This window comes from Periplaneta americana, chromosome 13 (assembly GCF_040183065.1).
Source record: "Periplaneta americana isolate PAMFEO1 chromosome 13, P.americana_PAMFEO1_priV1, whole genome shotgun sequence".
Lineage (NCBI taxonomy): Eukaryota > Metazoa > Arthropoda > Insecta > Blattodea > Blattidae > Periplaneta > Periplaneta americana.
The window spans coordinates 52,289,872-52,311,707 of NC_091129.1; the positions used below are offsets into that span (position 1 = coordinate 52,289,872).

At 34.2% G+C, this 21,836-nt stretch overlaps 1 protein-coding gene across 9 annotated transcripts in view; it reads left to right on the forward strand.

Annotated features, from left to right (window-relative positions):
• Positions 1 to 1,657: 1,657 nt before the first annotated feature.
• l(2)37Cd (general transcription factor IIIC subunit l(2)37Cd) overlaps positions 1,658 to 21,836 on the forward strand; it is a 126,391-nt gene continuing 106,212 nt past the window's right edge. The window contains exons 1-3 of one of the 9 annotated variants that reach the window (XM_069843194.1): positions 2,323 to 2,408; positions 3,037 to 3,136; positions 10,356 to 10,492. The gene's annotated coding sequence lies outside the window, so the exon portion shown is untranslated. Of the gene's footprint in view, positions 1,810 to 2,258; positions 2,409 to 3,036; positions 3,137 to 3,676; positions 10,493 to 21,836 lie in introns of those variants that run through there. The other 8 variants (XM_069843196.1, XM_069843186.1, XM_069843190.1 and 5 more) reach the window with 8 other exon arrangements.

The following is a 21,836-nucleotide window of genomic DNA, read 5'->3' on the forward strand; positions in this document are numbered from 1 at the left end:
CCGACTTAGCTCTTGTAAAACGAAATTTTCACTTTCACTTTCAACGGAACACTCACTTATATTCAGTTCTTGTATCTTGCAGTAAATTATCCATTTGTGATCATCTTTCCAATATAACCTCCCATTGAAACGACCACTTAAAATCATGAGCTAGAATTTATTATTTTAAAAACATTTCCACGTACATACTGTTATAATTGTTATGAACCACAATACAAAAGACAGCACTGTGAAATTGAATTAATTTACCAAGATCAACATCAATACCGGTAGTATAAAATCACATATAGGCTTAGGCTATATTATTTCATTACTTTATGGTCTTAATTAGAAGAATTAATTTTGAAGAATTTACAAATATGCTGAAATAATTTATGATACCTCTTATAGAAATGTAAAAATATGTATGCACATTTTGAAACAATGGGTATAGCACCACTTGAAAATGTTGAGCACTTTAACAGTAACTTGTAAATTGTTCCATCACGTTGTCTATAGTGTTCATTTAATGTAGCACTTTTAGAATGAACGTGGTCCACATACATAAGAAGAAATGACGATGGAATGAGTCGAAGACATACAGTTTTCTTTAATTTTTAGCAAATGATGAAGTTGAATATATACTGTTACTTCATATCCTAACATAAGTAGAGTTGCCACCATAGATGTAACACCTCCGTAACACCTGAAATGAATATAAAATAAATTAATGTATTAGTAATGATACAAGAATAAAACACATGCTAAAAAAAAAAAACTTTACGTATCCGTATATAATAAAACTAGATATTCTAGATATAATTTGATTCACACGATAACCACCTCAGCCTATTTCGCAGCAGCCATTAGTTACCAGTTTGAGGTGCATTACCTAATCTCATACTAACCTTGTTAAGTTCTCTTACCTAATTCACTGATAATTACGTAACAATACACAGGTCTAAAATACAGACAAAAACACATTAATTGCCTAATAAGTACAGCATGAAAATAATTCATTACTTTTGTCGGTATTTTCTAAAAGAGAAAGGGAAAACAGTAACAACATTATCTTCAATGTTTACATCACGTCGTTCACATTTTCATTAGGCCTATATCAGTAATGCTTGGTAAGTGAAACAATGCATGAAATTATTTTACATTTCGGGTCACATCATTCGAGAGTCGGAAAATGCAATTCGCCACTTTTAACATAGCATTGCTTGTTATATGAGAGAACTTTGACATTTACCTTAACCTATAAATATACGACCTGTTGGTACAGAGTTCTTCACATAGCAAAACACATACAATTTTCGAATATAACTTAGCTGAACAAACTTCAAATAACACTGTAATATGCTTGGCATATTTGTAATATTCGTACTCAATGAGTAATGCACAATTAATCGAACTATTTTCACGATGCACAATGCTTTATAATGGTACTATTCGTCATTTCATAGGGCAGAGAGGCGAACCTAGCGGCAGAAATTGTCATGACTCACAGAGACCTACTCTCGATCGTGCTATGCGCCAGCTTGTGTAATCACGTAAGCAACGATTGTGGTACTGTTTTCGAATTTTGCGCCGCAAACAATCGCTTTAATGGCGGATGCTAGCCGATTCAATTTGTGACATTTTTCTTGCCTGCCACTCACGGGTATGTGTCTCTAGTAAGTATTACAAACTCTTTGTGCTACAAAGACGTTGCCTGCTAGCCACCTTGGAATCCATCACAGAAACACGCACCGTCTGAACGAGGCTTAACTGAAGACATGATGAGCAGTGTGTGATAGCTACAGTAGAATGCCAGATACTTGTGTTTAGGTAAGTTAACAGTTTTTAAATTTTAACTTATGTAATTTGGTGTCCATCTATTTGATATTTCTGATTTTTATACTTAATTATAATTATTTTTGGAACGGAGGGTATTTTGAAGGAAAAATCGGGTAATTTCAGAATTATATGTGGGTATTTTGAAGCAAAACCGGGTAATTTCAAGATTATAATATGTGGGTATTTTGAAGCAAAACCGGGTAATTTCAGGATTATATGTGGGTAATTTCATTAACAAACATTGACAACACTGAGCAGATCAGTACTGCTATGCAGTGTAGCCAATGCAGCGGTTTTCCCGCTAGATCTAGCGTTTATCGGCGTTAGTTTAGCGGGTAAAATTTATAAAATTTGTATTGCTGATATAGGGATTTAGCGGATATTTTTGGCACTCACAGCGGCAAAATAATATAATTTTACATTGACAATATAGCAATTTAGCGGTTTCTGCACGGCTTCACAGCGGATTTTTAAGAATCGAGATGGCAACACTGCTGCTAAGCTTGGTAGTCAAATAGACAGTATGGTGGACATGTTGTACAGGTATTGGTGTGTTAGAAAGTTCCAGTTCTTATCATAAGAAAACATTGGTGAGGTGAAAGACATGTCGTCTCTTTCCGTGGTCATTTATTGCGTAATTTGAAGTTTAGTCTAAAGCGCTCAAGTAGTTCCCTACGTACTCCTCTTACCTTGCATATATGAAACTGTAACAGGTTAGGTTTGGTTAGTTATGCCGATAAAATTGTTAAAATTCCTTGAAAATGCCTAAGGTTTATGGTATGAAATAGTGGGAATTGGATGTGATTACTGACACAGCTTTGTGCCTACGGAACCCGCCCCAAATACGTAATTTACTCTTATACCAAATTCGTCATGCGTGAATTTCCTGAGTGTAACAGTGAATCAAATGTCGCCAACACCTCTCACACAATATTACATACTTAACCTACCCCTCTCACATAATGCACATCTAATATAACCTAATCTGTCACATAATACACACTTGTAACATTCCTCACATTTTGTATCATTTCGTTTGAAAATGTATGTCATGTCGGGAGCTATTTAGTGGAAGAAGTGGAACGTCATGGCGGGTTGTCAACATGTTAATGCAGTGATAATTCCATATATATATATATATATATATATATATATATATATATATATATATATATATAATGCCGTAAAAATTTAAATGTGTTGTGGTTGTGGTAAAAGTGTTGAAAATTAGTTTATAACATCACATTGACAGTAATAAAAGTGTGTAATCGTTCAGTGGACAGTGAATACTCTACCTTGATCTTATTTCGTACTGAAGGTAATTATAATATAGCCTATAGTAATCATCATGGCTGCTGTATTGTTGCCAGGCATGTTTATCACTCGTATATTATACATATATGTAATTATGTTCATATTTGTGCATAATTATGAATGTGTTATACGAACCACAGGAATATTTCACAAGTTTTTGTACTTGACTTGGAGACTTCTTCCCGCAAAAAGGGTCTAGGGTACCTTACCTTCAAAGTGGACGATATTTTTTCCATTTGAATCAGTCTTCATTTCGGTCAAGAGCATCTATGGATGCTGTAGACAGTAAGTGCCAAGTAAAATATTTACTACATTAAATAACATTATTCAATATATTACAAACAAGTTTAAGAGAAATTAAAATGAAATGTTTACATTTAGATTATAAAATGGATTGTTAACAAGTCACTGTTTCAGTGCTACTTTGAATCTTGTCAGATTTAATTTGTGGGCTTCAGGCAGTAATTTATTAAATACTAGGTAAAAGCACCCGGGGTTGCCCAAATTTTCCTTTTTTCTTCTGACTTAAGGAGATCTGCCAACTCAACTATAGAAAACCAAAACGAATTAATTACTGTCTTTACTAAGTTTTCCTCGTCCTTAAAAATGAATCTTTACAAAGCGTCACTTGCGTGAATTAATAACTTAGCCAAAACACCTGACAAGATTAACACAATTTAAAACAGCTGAACATCAGGCACCAAGAAAAAAATAGGTATATATCATGTGCCTTACTGTTTTTGTTTTTAATTACCGGTAACTTTGTTTTGTAGTTTAGCTAAACAAAAACATCTGCTCGGTCCCTTTACATAAGTTCAGGCATAAACGCAGTGTTCTACATTGATCTAAAGCTGTGCTGACGAATTTAATGTAATTTCCTGTCTATGTGTGCTTTCGCTTGGCATTTAAAGACAGTTGACGATAAATAGGGAATTCTCTTGTTCCCACTCTGAACCCCTTGGGGTATCGTGGTGAGTTAAAATTTACCTCTTTATCGGTGATATCAAAGAATAAATAATATGTAAATAAAAAGTATATTTAATAGGTTTGGAGAATTTTGTATCCCTTGTCCACTTTATGCCTGCTTATGTCATACCCGGTTTCTTAATATAGGCCTATGACTTGAAAAATGACGTCTTACAAATACTCGTACATAGTACTGTAGGCTATATTAATTGTAATTTTTATTTTATGTACAGAATACAGTATAATCTCGCAATAAATCATTTTTTGGACTTCAAGAATAATATTTTGAGAGAAGTGTATTATAAAAATTAACGACTTGTTCTTTCCAGTAAGCTTAACATAATATTTTAATATGTAATATATTATATACTACACTGTACATTCACGACATGATAATACAGATATAATTTAGAAATAACACATATTCGGACATGAACAACAATATTTTGAAAGACATATATTTTAGAATTAATACACTGTTATTTTCAGTGAACTTATGCACATGAGTCATTCCACGTCAAATCGCACAACAATAAAAGACAACCTTCTCGGAAATGGTCGAATTTTTTTTCATGAATTCCAGACATCAAATAAGGAGGCCCGTATTGTTTTATTTTCACAATTATTAATTATTTGTGTAGTTATGACTATTTGAAATTACGCAAATTATGCGTGCACTGTTACATAAACTCACTTGGAACTCTGTGTCTGCATATAATTGATATTTGCAGTTTGGCGCATTTGAAAGACTAAATACAACACTTCTTATTACTTTAGGCCTATCACAAATAAATTTAAAATTTGGCCTATTTTTTTAATCATTTCTATTTCAAAGCAAAGTCACTATATTAAAAAGCCAAGTTAAAAATCTGAAAAAAATATAGACTTGTTCGCTGATGTATTATCTGTAAACTACTGCATTTATAAATGTGGGATCGGGACCCATACATTTGTAACAATTTATTTTCCGGAGGCATGCACGCGCTTGCGATGACCAGCTAATGAACTGCTTGCAGCCATAGGCTAGAAGGCTGCCCGCGGAAAGTTTTACGAAATTCCCCATTGCTTCTGATATCACCATACTAATCATCAAATGAATAATACCTTAAGGAACAGTAAATATCTTATCTAAAGTTATTTTATTATTGTCAGCTCAGCTAAGAGAGGAAGCCCTTCACAGTGCTATATGTTTATACTGTAATATAGCCAAGTGTTTGATGATAGCAAGGCTGGGTAAGGCAGTAAACTTTATGGCAGTAAACAGATGGCAGGAGACAAAATATAGAAGAGAAAAATAATCAGTTTGGGTTTGAATTTCACAGAGTGACGTGACTTCTATACAGCATGAGTGATGGTAAAGATCGCGTAATATATAACAAGTATTTAAATCCATTTGACCTTCCTAATCACGCTTTTAAAAAGAAAAGTACACTTAGACGCGTAAGTCGCGACTTGATAAAGCTAAATTTAAAGGAGTCTTTGAATGTGGAAATATGTGATTCGTTCCGTAAAAATCAATCAATTTCCGGATAGGTCAGGTGAAATTATATGTGAAGCCGGTAGTTCTTGTGATAATAAACATGAATCAAATGAAAGTGCGGACAGAGAAAGTGATTATCCCAGTTCTTCTTCTAGCAGTTCTATGAATACAGTGCTAGAAATCACTAATATTGAGGAATTAAACAAGAGTTTGATGTCAATAGAATCCCCTATCAAGGAAAGAAAGCTACAACAAAACCGATACCCCGTGAAAAGTCTCAAAAAGTAAAAGGCTCCCTAGCATGTAAAGTTTTTTCATGTAGAAGATGCATCGTCATCCCTTCAAAAGCCAGCCATATTTTATTTTTGAAGGAATGCAAAGAAATGTACAACCTGAAAATTACATAGTTATTGCAGACTTTTCTGAAAATTATTCATTTGTAATACAAGATTCAATAAAACTCAGAAGGTTAGAGTGGCTGGGACACGTAGCCAGGATGGAGAACAATCGCACACCCAAAGCTCTACTAGATGCATTACCGGTAGGAAGAAGGAAAGTCGGACGACCTAAATTGAGATGGCTGGATGACGTTCAGGCTGACCTAACAAAAGTTGGAATTAGAAGATGGAGAACACGAGCATTAGACAGGAGTGATTGGTCGGATGTTCTGAGGGAGGCTAAGGCTAAACTATAAGGGCCGTAATGCCAATGATGATGATGATGATGATGAATACAAGATTCAATACAAGGAGTGCATTGGAACATATGCCAAGCCACAGTACATCCTTTCGTAGTATATTTCAAAGGAGATACAGAAATTCGTCACAAAAGTATTGTCATCTCAGATACCATGACACATGACACCGATCCCTTTCACTTTTTTCAATCCGAAGCAATCAATTTCTTAAAGCAAGAATTCAACGATATGAAAAAAATCATTTACTTTTCCAATGGATCAAGTTCACAATAAAAAAAAAAAAGAATTTTAAAAATAATTGCTTACATGAAGATTATTATGGAATTAGTGCTGAATGACACTTCTTTGCAATTTCGCATGGTAAAGGTCCATGTGATGGCATTGGAGATACTGTTAAAAGACTTGGCACGAGAGTTTGCCTATACAAGATCCTATAACAACACCAAAAAAAAAAAAAACTGTTTGATTAGTCACAAAAAACATTTCTAACGTGTCATTTATATTTTGTCCATTCAATAAGCACAAAAACCACACTGAAAATTTGCGGGCCAGATAGGCTACCATAATCTAAAACCAATAACTGGTACATTAAAATTACATTCTTTCATTCCGTTGTCAGAAACTGAAGATTTAGTAAAACAATTTTCTTTCAAGAAAGAAGGTAGGTGAATGAAAATGTAAAACGTGAATGAAAAGAAACGTTTAAAAGCATAATGTACAAATATTTGAAGATACCATAATAAGTAAATTAGCAGTGTTTCCTTGAGTGACTTGATCCATACTGGATGTAATGTTGCAACGTTCAGTCAATCATCCAGCACTGATAAACCTCCCAGCGCGCTTTAACGCTTCCCATCCACTGCTGCTGCACCGATCGCTACACATTGTGTCGTAAGTAATTAAATTTCCATTAAACTATTGGAGATCCCATTGTGATTTTTTCTGGAATTATTAAGAATACTTCAGTGCACCTAGTAGGAATTTTTTTAGATTTTTAATAGGGCTATTTCACATTGATATATAACTTTTAAAAATTGAATTACAAAAAAATATTTGTAATGATTATATTAAAATTAGTTAGTAAATATTTAATAAAAGACAGTACTTTAAGCTTTTAAGGTCATTTTTCAAAAAAATTTTAACATCAATATCGTCAGAAATATGACGCTTTAAATGTTGCATTTTGCGACATTTTTAACGAATTTTAACGTGTAATATTTTAAAAACATGTGGACTTAGGAGGAAATAAAACTACACTTGTTGGTTTATTAGACCCATAGAGTTGGTAAAAAAAACATAAACACAATCAGAAATATGAAGGTCAAAATTTGTATAATTTTGTGCGATTTGACGTGCAATGACTCACATACTGTTACATAATTGTATGTAATTTTGTTTGAGATACCATAAATAAAATACTACGGATATATTATTTACGTAGTAAAACCCCCTTTATGTCGGGTTAAAGTAAAATAACGTATTTAAAATAATCTAAATAAATGATCAAAATAATAAGAAAATCAGCTGACCTCAGGTTCGAACCGGGGTCCTCCTACACCAAAGCCTTTGACTGTACCACTACATATAGAGAGCTATGTAGTAAAGTGGTTGAATTTACATGTTATGAATACTTTCATGTTTGCTGCCTATTGCATTTGATTTTGAATTCTTAAATATTAAACAAAAATGTTTGTTATGCCAAATTATATTGTATACTGCTGAAAAAAATTAGTGGAATAAGATTTTAAATTAATGCTTTATTTAACAATGGAAATATGGGTAGTTGTCCCTGATCACGGCCGACTTGATGCTCGCTTTGCTTCTTCCTTACCGGCCTTGACAATTCATGTTGATCCCTGTGTTAAAGCTGTAATCGAGAAAATGTGAAATTTCCGCCAGATGGCATTAGTTGCCAAGGTTCGCTGAGGAATGTGTGTATGGTTTCTTGGGCGATTATACTAAAATATTGTGCTTCTTTCTACTGGTAAGTGAGTTTATTGCGATGTGATTCAAAATGACGAATTGTTGTGTACCATTGTGTACTTCGAATAGAAAAAAGAGTGGAGGAACAATATCATTCCACGAATTTCCGAGTGATAGGGAAAGATGCGAAAAATGGCTTAAAGTGATTTCACACCAAGACTTCGTTCCAAACAGCAACTCCCCATCTTCAGTCGTTTGTAGTTTATATTTCAAGGAAGAAGATTATTCTAATAATGGAAAATTTAGACGATTAAAACCAAATGCTGTGCCAACAATATTCCATCATTATCCTACGTATAAAGTGACAAATATCAAAAGACCAAGATGAACGATTATTAAAACTGATCTCCCTCCACCAAAGAAACACAAATCTTTTAGTAATATTGGTTTTTCACTATTTGAGCAAGATGTCCCGAGTGGCTCAACATCACTTAGTGACATATCCTTCTTGCCAGTTGAAAATGACCATAAAGCCACGCAAACAGACGCTGTCAACATTGACGAGCTAAAAAGAAATATTAACAGATTGCGTGTGAAAATTACACGACTTAATCGGGTGTTACAAGAGAAGCAAGATGAGATAACGAAAACAACTGAAAAACTCCAACTAATTGAAAGAGATCCGTTACATAAGGAACTGGAAAATGTAAAGAAAGAGGCAGATGAAGGCAGTATTCATGCAAAATTTATCCTAGATCAGCTGCTTAATCATCGAAAGAGAATACCAAGGTGGAATGTGAGACAATCAGAGAATGCATAATACTGCAATACATATCTCCTAAAGGTTATTCCCATATACGATCAAGAGGTTTTTTTAAACTGCCTTCTAAGAGAACACTCGCGAGATATTCTGGGCCTACGGATTGCTCGTCTGGTGTCACTCCTTTTATTAAAGAAAGGTTGGTCTTAGAGGCAAAAAACCTCACTGTGGTTGAGCAGTTTTTATCACTTATTGTAGACGAGGCTGCAATCAACCCCAAGATAATATACGATCGCAAGCTTGATACTTTTTTTTGCTATAAGGAAACAACAGAAGCACAAAGAAATGAGGATGAAATACTTGATATTCCCAAGAAAGAAGTAGTGGCTAATCGAGTCTTGTGTTTTGTTTTAAGGGGGCTCTCAACCAGCTACCGTATACTATGTGCATTTTTCTTCACAAAACAATTATCAGGGCAAGAGTTACATATACTAACATTGCAAGTGATTAGTGAAGTCGAGAAATGTGGTTTTATAGTTATTAGAATTGTTTCTGACAACCATAAAAGCAATACTACAATGATGAAGCATCTTTCATGTGGTTCATTGAAACCCGTGACCACACATCCTTGTGATGGAAACAGAAAGAAATTTTGACCAGTGCCACATATTGAAAAAACATCAGAACCCAATTCCTGGAACGTGAAATGTCTGATGGTACTGGAACAATCTTAGGGAAATATGTGAAATTGTTACACAAACTCCAAAAAGATGATACAGTGAAACCTGTCAGATATCTCACGAAAAAACATGTTGAGCCTACTGCATTTGAAAAAATGAACGTTCGAAGGGCAAAAGAAATATTTCTCCATGTGTAATTGCTGCTATCAGAACATTGAAAGAAAATGCAAGCTCACACCCTGAAGCCCACAAATTCAAAGATTCTGATGCGACATTGACTTTTATGGAAAATATCAACAAGTGGTTCGCAATGCATGATATTAGCAATACACATTATCATGTGGAAAGTAGAAATCATGATAAGCAACAGTTCTTCTCTTTGGATGATTATCGTCTAGACTGGCTAGAAAATTATTTCCTTTCTTATCTCCATACAACGAAGTGTGCAAGTAGCACATGTCAAAAAGATTTCCTAACTAACGAGACATATGAAGCTATCACGTTGACAACAAAATCAACTGTTCTCTGCATTAAATATCTTTTAGAAAATGGGTACCATTATGTTCTTACTAGAGCATTTTCAAGTGATCCTGTTGAGTCGCTCTTTAGTACATTGCGCTGTATGTCCGGATCAAATGACATGTTGGATGCAAGGGCAGTGAACTTCAGTTTGCAAAAGATATTGAAAACGGGTATTTTGTGCATGTCAAACTTTAGCAGTGTAGAGAACCATGCATCTGACATCACAGATGGACGACCTATTCAAGAAGTACATATGCCAGATACCACTGCTGCACCATATAGTATTCCTGAGTCAGTTTTAAACATCCTGCAACAGCTACTAAACCAATCAGGTAAGCTATAGGCATATTGAATGACAATTAGTCATTTGATTTACTAGTAACTGTTACAGTGTTTCATTAAAATTTTCTGTGGTTTTTATTATTTATTATTGCAGTATTTTGTAAACCAGTAATGGATTTTTTTACAGACATACCATTACCAACAATGAAAACAGCAAGTTTGACATACATTGGTAGCTATATAATACGAATAGTGGAAGAAAGGGTCTCCTGCATAGGGTGCTTAGATTGTATAGCTGAAAACACTAATAGCCCTCCATTGATGAGTCTTATTGCAAATCAAGATTTAGGAGCTCTGCGATATCCGAAACCTACCTTTGTTTCAGTGTTATCAGTTATTCATCGTTTTGTTGAACGGGCAGTACCATTCATACCAAACAAGAATATATTAGAAAATTTGTGTTCGGAAATTGAGCCATTACTGTGTAGATGCCCTCTCTCGCAATGCCCAATTTGTGACGAAGACGGCCAAAAACGACTTGCTAATATCATTACTGTGAAATTTGTTAGGCCACTTCTAGATAACATTGCAGCAGCTTTAACTGAAAAGCTTGTTCCTTCGAAGAATGTGGCTTATAATCCACTGAGTCACAAAATCTTGAAACTATGATTCTTGAATCTGCAATATCAAGTGGAATGTACCAGTGCAGTGAGTGAAATTATAAAACTTAGTACAAGTTATGGTAAATATTTACCCTAAATGATTATTTAGAAACATCGCAGTTTAGGCTAGGGGTGCTACTCAGCGAATGAACTACAAAATTACACCTCTGTCATCATGTTACTTAAACTGAAAAGGTTACTATGTGTTATCTTCGCTGCATTTAAACTCACGCTTTTACCATAATTAACAGAACTAAACATAATAACACTTATTATTTTCTTATTTATTATTTATAAGTGTTATTATTACTCTTTAATCATTTATTTTAATTGATAATGAGTATTTCTTCTGTGGACACCAAGAGCTTGGCAGACAGTGCCTCGTGGTGGAATTGAGAAATTATCCAATTTCAAGAAAACATTACTATTGTCTAGGCCGTATACAAAAAAGGGAAGGGACATCAAGTCGGCCGTGCCTTGATACAGCATGAATTTCAAACATTATGTTTAATAAAAAATTAGTTTCCATGGTTATTTACAACTAAGTTGTGGTCAACAATGGTCATCTTACTCGATACTGCACAAAACAAAGTGAAAAATCTGTTTCTTTATTTTAATAAACATGAATTCAGATGATCTCTACATGTTTTTAGTACCTCGTGTGGCCTCCATGAGCTTGAATAAGTGCTTGGCATCTATGAGACATGCTTCTCAGAAGCCGCTGAATGTTGACTTGGGGTATAGTCATCCACACTTCATTAAGTGCTATTGCAAGCTCTTCGAGGTTCAGTGAGCTTCAATGGAACCTGGTCAATTCCACTGTGACGGGTGTTACTTTCAGAGAGAGATTCTTCGAAATTTAACTGGAATACAATAATTAATAACATATTTTTTCTAGTTCTTTTGTACTCCAATGAATCTCAACTTCTTGCTTGTCAGACACAACTAATTGTTTTTTTTCTAATCATTATTTGTCAGGTGATATAAGTGAAATAAACAATGTGACGGGTGTAACATGAAAAAGACATGCATAAATTAATGATACAGTTTAACTGATAACTCTGTGAAGTTCACAGTTTGAATTAATTGTGTTACCTATTTTCACTGAGAGGAAAGTTCAAGGAATCGAGTGATATAATGGATGTAATTAAAATATTACGCCTTGCACTTACAATTTAATTAATCTTATGTGACGGGTGTTACTTGTCTGAAGAAATTTCACTTTTTTTTTTTTGTTCAGTTCATAGAACATACATTTTCTGTAGTTCACTACATAGACTTAAGAGTACTGGTAGCCTAATATCAATGGTAGACATATGTTTTCAAAGTGTGCAATTTTTTTAAGTTAACTTTCACTTAGTAAATTACAAATATGATGTTGACAGGTTCACAATTGTACTTCTGATGCTCTAAAGTAAATTAATACAAATATTTAATAGAAACAATACAAAATACAGCCATAAAATCAAAATAGTGTGGCTAGAAAAACAGATTCGCTTTTGATATTAAACTGTTGTTCCTAACATAAATTTACTTTTTAGTATCTTATATGCTCACTTCAACAAATGCTAAATATAAATTTATATTTCTCACAATGGAATTTAATAAATTTTACTAAAACTGTAATTACAAAACGAAATACAACAACTTAAGCAGCATCATACTCAGAGCTGTCTCAATTTTTACTATTTGGACAGGTTTTCCTAGTGACTGGAATTTCGTACACAGCTGAATCACTGAAAATACTAGTGTTTATTAATGCAGCTTTTCTTGCCCTTTAGTTTCAAACTTTCAGTTTTGTTTTCTTACTGTGAGCAGTAAGTTCTTTTCTTGATAGCTTCTTTGTTCGCCTAAGCTTTTCCCTCTCTCTCTCTCTCTCTCTCTCTCTCCTTCTGCAAATAGTCTTCATATCTGTGTTGTTTGGGTAAAGGGAGATGTCAAAAAAATGAGTTTGGAGATAAATGAAAATTAAACTTGGAACTCTTACTGAAAATACTTTTCTACACAAAACACATCAACTGCTAGTATTCTTTTCATTTTTGCACACTCACTTGTATAATTTAACTTGTGTGTTCATCTGGGGAACAAAATTCCATCTGCACAAAAAATTACTTATCCCCCTTTACTCGAACACCACAGAATTTTATCTTTATTTAATTTTCTTCGCCTACGGCATTCAGATTGCCTCTCAGCTGCTGATTTCCCCATTCTGCAATTAAATATATACGGTATCCAGCTACCTCAAAACGTTAAAATAAATAATTGCAATGGTTAACATGCAGCTTCGTGTATCCTAAAAATGCAGCAGCTTAATCTACATTTATTTTTAGGTTATGCTAGTTGTTAATATCTTCAGTAATTCATTCCTTGTTAAGTAAGCAAGAAATAATGTTACAGAATAGAAAAGTACTATGATTAACTAAAATAGAACATAAGTACATTTACCTTTGTAGCCTATAATTTTTAAGTAAATCAGAACTTTCGACCAAACATTCAGCTTAATGTAAATTTGGTGGGAAATCTTTCAGACAAGTAAGCTTTTGGAGGTAACAGGTATTGACGACTGTTGATAACTTAAACTTCAGATTTACCGACATTTGAAACTTATTTAATAATGTGTTGTGGGAACTACCTGCAATAAATCAAAATACAGAATTCCTGTGTTCTCCATGCTCTAATTTTGTAACACTCATCACATTAAAACACTTGTTATTTTTAGTTAAAAAAATTTAAAATATACTGCACTTTTGGCATCATATTTGTAATAATAATAATAATAATAATAATAATAATAATAATAATATCTATTTGTCAGAAACGAGTGTACAAGGCCTGGAAATGACATCGTCAGGTTCGATAATACACACACACACATACACTCACATATGCACAAACAAGCTTAGCACAAATAAATATAGACAAGTAAACAAATAATTATAAGCAAATAAACATAGGTACATAGTCAAATAAACAAACACTGAGAAATAAACAAAATAAACACTAAGAGATAAACAGAGTATGCTTGTAGGTTAACACATTTATATAAGGACAAAAGGTATAATTAAAATACAAAGAGACAAATTAAATTATAAAGAAAGGGTTACATTTCTAAAATACAATATTTACATCACACTCCATGAATTCACTCACTGAATAGAAAGGTCTGTTCAGCAACCATCTAGGTATGCAGGACTTAAACCTATTTATTGGTAACTTTCTCGCCTCCAATGGTAGCTTATTAAATATATTTATGCCATTAAAAAAACAAGTATTTGAGCCCACACTCAATCTGCACCTTGTGTAATCTAATTTATCTTTATTTCTAGTGTTGAAAAAATGTATATCTGATCTAGTCTGATAAAAATCTATGTTGGATCTAAGGAATATCAAGGTTCTGTAAATGAATAGATTGTAAACTGACATTACTTTTAACTTTGGAAATAGTGGTCTACATGATTCCTTGGTATTTTTATTGAATATTACCCTCAGTGCTCTTTTTTGTAGTAATAAGATGCTATTGACTCCTGTTGCACTTCCCCATATATGAATTCCATAATTAATGTGAGATTCAAACAGTGTAAAATATACCTGCCTGAGAATTTCTGTTGAAACCAATGGCCTTAACTTCCTAAAAACAAAAATTACCCTCGACAATTTAGTACATATACTTTCTATGTGTTTGTGCCATCCTAATTTTGGATCCAAATAAAAACCTAACAGTTTAACATAAAATATTTCATTATCTAGTGGTTGGGGAGGCCTAAGTTTAGTTTCTGGGTTTTTTCTTCATTAAGCACTAACTTGCTTGAGTGAAACCATTGCTTAGCTATGTTAAGATTATTAATTTGTGACAACTTTAACTGGTTAAGATCTGAGTGAGATGTTATTAAGGTGGTATCATCTGCATACATGATTAGATCTTGAGGCAGACTGAATGGTAAATCATTTATTAATACAAGAAAGAGAAAAGGGCCTAATATACTGCCTTGAGGAACTCCATTAGTGAGAAGTCTCACATCAGAGAGCTTATTTGATATATTAACAATTTATCTTCTATTTTTTAAATAAGATCTGATAAGGTTTAAACTTTCTCCTCTAATGCCATAGTGTTGCAACTTAGCTATTAAAAGATCGTGGGATATGCAATCAAATGCTTTAGTAAGATCACACAGTGTTAAAGAGACACATTTTTTGTTTTCAAATGCTGTAATGATTGCTTTGACCAGGTATTCCAGGGCTAATACTGTAGATTTATTCTTTTGAAAACCGAACTGCCTAGGTGAGATAAGTTGGTGTTGGACGAACCTTCATTCATTTGCTTGTATAGGAGAGATTCAATAATTTTTGAGAAACTTGGGGCAAGGCTAATAGGTCTGTAGCTGGACACTGCGTTTATATCGCCTCGTTTGTATATGGGTATTACTTTAGAAAGTTTCAAGTAATCTGGAAAGGACTTTTCATGGATGCACATATTGATTAAAAGAGTTAATGGTATGACAATTAAATTCACTATTTTTTTAAAGAAGAAGTTAGAGAAGCCGAAAATATCAGAGCTATGAGAGGAAGAGAGTTCAGCAGCTGCTTTCATAACTTCATCTTCTGTCACACTAGGCCAAGTAAATTCCCCTTCAGGAGCAGTGCTAATATAATGCTGAGGTATATCACCATCAAATTTGTCAGCAATGTCCTCAATTGATTTAATACAGAATTCATTAAATGCATAAGGATCTATTTGAACATTTTTTGTGTTGTTGGTCATGTTAGTTTCTTGCTTGATGATTTTCCATGCTTATTTACATTTATTGCCAGAGGAGTTAATATAATTATCATACATTCTTCTTTTCGCCTCATTTATTTTCTTTTTATATTCTTTTTTTACAATTGAATATTTTCTCTTTGCCGCTTCAGCTTTAGTGCACATATAGGCTGTATGATGGGCAAGTACAGAGTTCTTTAAAGCTTAGAGTTCATTTGTGTACCATCTTGAATTAAATAGACTTGCATCAACTTTTTTTTCTGTGTTGTAATGGGAAACAGGTTTCAAAGCAATTTAGAAGGTGATTTACAAAATTCAGAAATGATATGTCAACCTCTGTGCAAATGATTAATGGGTTCCAATCTATTGAACTTACCATATCACAAAATGTTACAAAATTGCTGTCACTAAAGTTACGTAGTAGTACGTATTCATTCTTGTCATGAGATAAATGTTTTTCTACCTTAACATGCATTATAAGGCCAGATTGATCAGAGAAACAAAAGTTGTGGGGAGATACTTCGCAGTACATTTGTGGGATATCGGTAAAAAATAATCAAGACATTCTTCATATCTAGTTGGGCTAAGGCTAGTGGGATGCAAATTGTAGGACCTAAGTAAGTTTGAGAAGTATCCTGCTACATTACTTGAATGAGTAAGATCAATATTTAAATCTGTACCAATAATTATTTTAGTATTACATTTACTAATGGCAGCTAGGATTGCATCAAAGTTTCTAAAGAATAATGGAATATCTCCATTTGGTGAACAGTAAAGTGATACTAGAGTAATATTGTGGTCACTTAATGTGATCGCACAGACCTCACATATTTTATCAGTACAGTAAGCCTCTAGATTTATTACTTTGAATTTCAGATTATTTTTTATGAAAAGACATACACCACCGTTTTTTAATCCTGTGCGACAATATGCACTCCCTAATTGAAATTTGATAGGAATATGAAGTGAGATTTCTGTTGCAGTTAACCAATGCTCATTAACACAAATTAGATCCGGATTTTCACTTGTACTTATCAGTTCCATGTTGGGTGCCTTATTCCGTACACTTTGAGCGTAAACCTGGACATAAAAAATCCTCCAAATGGGCTGGTTTCTTCAGGTTTCTACTGGAGGTGCGAGTGATCTCTGATGATTCCCCTGTTGTGTGTAGATGCGACGTCACTTGATTGTCGATCTCCGCGTCAGACACCTCAGGTAGTTCTCTCCTGTCTGCTGTTCCGTTGATGGCTTCGGCGTCTTCTGTCTGGTCTTCTCTGCATGTAGTCCCCTTGATGACATCGTCGTCTCCTTCTAGCAAGTCTCCCCTTTGAGTAGTCCCGTTTGTATCGTCGTCTTCTTCTGTGGAGTCTTCTGTGGCCAGTCTTGTCCTGTCTGCTGTTTCCTTGATGACTGTGTTGTCTTCTGTTGATTCAACTCTGCACATAGTCCCCTTGATGACATCGTCGTCTCCTTCTAACAAGTCTCCCCTGTCTGCAGCTCCCTTTACATTGTCGTCTTCTTCTGTAGAGACTTCCGCACATGGTCTTGTCCAGTCCATCACAATGGGATCCTTCGATGAACTCACAATTATATCCAGTATTTCGCTCATAATTTTTTCTCCCATTAATTGTTTTCCAAGATTATTTAGATGAAGACTGTATCTAGTAAATTTATTTCTGTCCAGATTTAAGTCAATTATTCTCACATTTCTGAAGATTTCCATCCTTTTTTTTAATCTGTCGTTAAATGAATTGACTTCTTCTTTTAACACAGGACTAGGCCATCAGATCATATCTATGAGGGGCACTAATAAAGAGGACATTCATGTGGCTGCACTTATTTGCTAGTGTTGTCAGGTTTCTATTAGCATGCGCGCATTGTTTTTACTAATATCATTTGCACCACCCCACACTACCACAAAGTCATTTCCTGTTAAATGTTTAATGTCTGATTTTGCACTTTCTACGATGTGCTTTGTTCCGGCATTGGGTTTCACATAGCCAATCACATTGATTGAAATTTTACTGCAAGGCTTGATGTTCTCTGAAAAACCTCTGGCGTGACTATCACCAATAACTATAATATTGTGCTTCTTCGTTGCTGGTAGGGTTACACTTCTTTGTCCACTTCTCCCGCCATGTTGTCTCTCTTTATGGAGTATGTTGTCATTCATTTGATCACTTTGAAGCACTTCATAATGATTCACAATCATTGGGATGGGTTGAGGGTGGCATAATTAAAATCATTTATATTCTTTGATTTAGTCCCATTTTTATATACTACTTTAGTCCAGTCAGTCACTACCAAGGAACTTCCTTCTCTCATGGCACTGAAATTGGGCCTACAGATTTGATCCTTCTGTTGTTGCTGTAAGGTAAAACCGTCTTCTTGCAGAATTTTAATTATTTCACGTGCTGATAGTAATTACTGTTGCAGATTATCCACTTCATTTGCCAAACAGCAGCACTTTACACAAGTTTCTGAATTTAGAATACTATAATTACCGTAAAACTCAGGAGCAATATATGCATTTTCCTTGCCGGCCACCATCTTGTAAAGTCATTTTGACTTAGCTATCAAAAATTGGTGCCTTCGGGACAAAACCTGAGAGCAAGAGAGAAACTTTAAGCATATTCTGTGACGGGTGTTACATAAAAACACTTATTTTTAAAATAGAAAATTTTTAAACTCACTGACATTCATAAAGTAAATTGATACTGATTTTAAAGTCTTCTCTTTCTGTTAATAGAATTACAACAGAGAACAGCCTTGTTTATTAATTTTAAGTTATGGTTTGGCAACAAACTGCCACAGTAAATTTGACAGATCAAAAGTACACACTAAAAATATTCACTTTGGATGTATGTAAAATAAAGATGAATTAAATAAATCTAACTTTTCTGTTAATTTCTGAAAATATGAACTTTCCTGAAGAAAATGATATAAAGAACATATACTGAACACGAAATTTAATTTTAACTTCAATGTTCAACCTATCGTGGAATTGACCACCTGCAGATCCGTCTTTCAAGCCTACGTGTTCGATAGGGTTTAAATCTGGAGACGTCGCTGGCCAATCCATTACAGAAATATTGTACTCGTTCAGAAAGTTCATGGAAACTGCGGCAACGTGGGGTCTCGCGTTGTCATGCATCAACACAAATCCAGCACCCATACATTCCATTACTGGCAGAACATGTTGTCGCAATATGTTCTCTGCATAAGCAATTGCATTTAGCTGGCCAGGAATGATGACCAGGGCAGTTTTTGTTTCTAAGCTGATACCGACCCAGACCATAATTGAGCCCCCACCAAATCTGTCAATTTCAAGAATGTTATGTTCATTTGGACGCTCTCCACGACATCTCCAGACATGTACTCGTCCATCACATGAAGTCAGGGAGAACCTTAATTCGTCTATGAACAGTACTTGCCTCCAATACCGAAGTTGCCAGTTTACATGTTCCTAAGCGAATCTTAACCGTCCTCACTTGTGATGAACCCTCCAAACGAGGGGCACGTAGAGGTTTCAAATTAGCTTCCTGCAATCTATTCTTGACCGTCTGGTCACTTACTGCTTTTCCATGTACTAACCTGAGGTCATTTTGCAGGCCACGAGCAGTTGATGTACGCCGACGCAGAGCAGTCTAGTTGTCTTTCATTTACATCCTTGCCCATGCCTCCTTCCGTACTGCCCTGACTCCCTGTAATGTTTGACAGCTCTATACACAACTGACACAGAGTAATGGAGATCATTCATAATCTGATGATAAGTCCATCCCTGCTGAATGAGAGTGATAGATTGTGCGACTTCAACTTCCTTGATACCAACCATTTTGTAGTTCTTTTGCGATAAATTCTTAATTAGACCACAACAATGACCATAGCCTCCGAAATGTTCTAAAAGAGTCATAATCAAATGGAGAAGATCGAGCAAAATCATACTGGTTTTCATCATGAAAACATTACTATCTGGTTTCCTTGGACTGCCATGAAGAAGAAAACCAAATTTCGTGTTTCCTGAATAGAAAAGATGTTAACTCAAAAGGTTATATCATTACAGCACAACAATTGCCTTATGCCAAGAATTTACAGCAGACTAAAACCCTGTTCCGCTAATTTTTTTGAGCAGTATATAATCACGCCACATAACACATTCAATCAAGAGACCGTTTCTCATTTACGTAATTTTAATTTAATGTTATTTTATTTAATATTTCAATAGCAATATGGCTGCATTTACAACTGAGGAAAATGCGCATCACCACGTTTCTGATTCGTGATTGGATGACGTCCAACTTATATTATAGGCTACATCGTATTTCTTTCTAATTTTTATTGTTTTCAATAATTTATTGTCCATCTGTCCAATTTTAATGTAACCTATGTTCTTCTCTTGGTTATGAAAGTTAAATGTGCAAACTTGGCAAATATAGTCAAAGCGTGTAGATTTGTAATAATAATAATAATAATAATAATAATAATAATAATAATAATAATAATGGCTTTATTTAACCTGGCAGAGTTAAGGCCATAAGGCCTTCTCTTACACTCAACCAGGATTAAAACTTGCTTACACAGTTGAACATAAAACTGGATCGGAATTAAGTAATTACATACTGATACAATTTAGGTACATAATGAGATCAAAAGAGGTAGTTACATAAAATTTACCTCATAAAATAAAAATAAACATAGTGAAATACATATTAATGTTGTTAGAATCAAATACGAATCACATAAAAACAGAAGCCGATAATTCAATAAAAAAGAATGTACACAGTAAAAATAAAAATAAACACATTATTATACATATTAGTATTAGATTACAATTAAGTAGGATTTACATAATTAAACCAGAAACCGACAATTGAATAAAATGTACACAAAAAATAGATTAATAAAAAGAACAACAACACAGTGGGGTACATATTGGCGTTAAGTGATAAATAAACACGATTTAGATAATAAAAATAAGAAACAGAAAAAAAAAATAAATAAATATAGTGGAACACATTCCATTAAATATTTGCAATGCGTTAGGTCTGGCAACTCATCATAAGATATTTTTCTAATTTACATTTAAAGGAAATTAAAGTTCGGCAGCCCTTGACTTCAGGTGGCAGAGAATTCCAGTGACGAGAAGTGGCAACAGTGAAAGATGAAGAATAAAGAGATGATGTGTGCAGTGGTATTTCTAGCGTGTTATCATATTGTGATCGAGTATTTAAGTTATGATACCGAGAAAGACTGTGGAATCGGACAGATAAGTAAGAGGGAGTAGAGGTGTGCAAAATTCGGTATAAGAGAGAAAGGGAATGTAACTTTCTCCTCTCATTTAACCTGAGCCACAATAATTTATCGAAAGAAGGCGAAATGTGATCGTAGTAGCGGACATTACAAATGAAACGAACACACGCATTATGAACACGTTGCAGTTTCTGGGATAAATCCACCCTGAGATCACTGAATAAAGCGTCACAATAATCGAAATGAGGCATAATAAGAGTCTGTACTAGCGTCTGCTTTAATTTAGCTGGATAGTGGTACAATCTTTTTAATGAGTGAATAGTGGAAAATACTTTCTTGCATGTGTGTTTGATATGTGTGTCCCAGGCAAGGTTAGATTCAAAATGAACTCCCAGGTTTTTTACAGTTGAACTGAATGGAATGATCGCTTTATTCAGAGTCACAGGAGGAAGGTTCAGCTTATTAATATCGGGGATTAATCTTTTATTCGAAAATAAGATAGCCTGTGATTTATCTGTATTTAAGTTAAGTCCGAATTGTTGAGACCAAGATGAAACGGATTCGAGATCTTTATTGAGTCTATTAATACAGTCACTTAGTCTATCAGGACTGGCGGAAATGTATAATTGAACGTCATCTGCATAAATGTGATATCTGCAATATTTAAATGACTTGGCGATATCGTTAATATAGAGACAGAAAAGCTATGGACCCAATACTGAACCC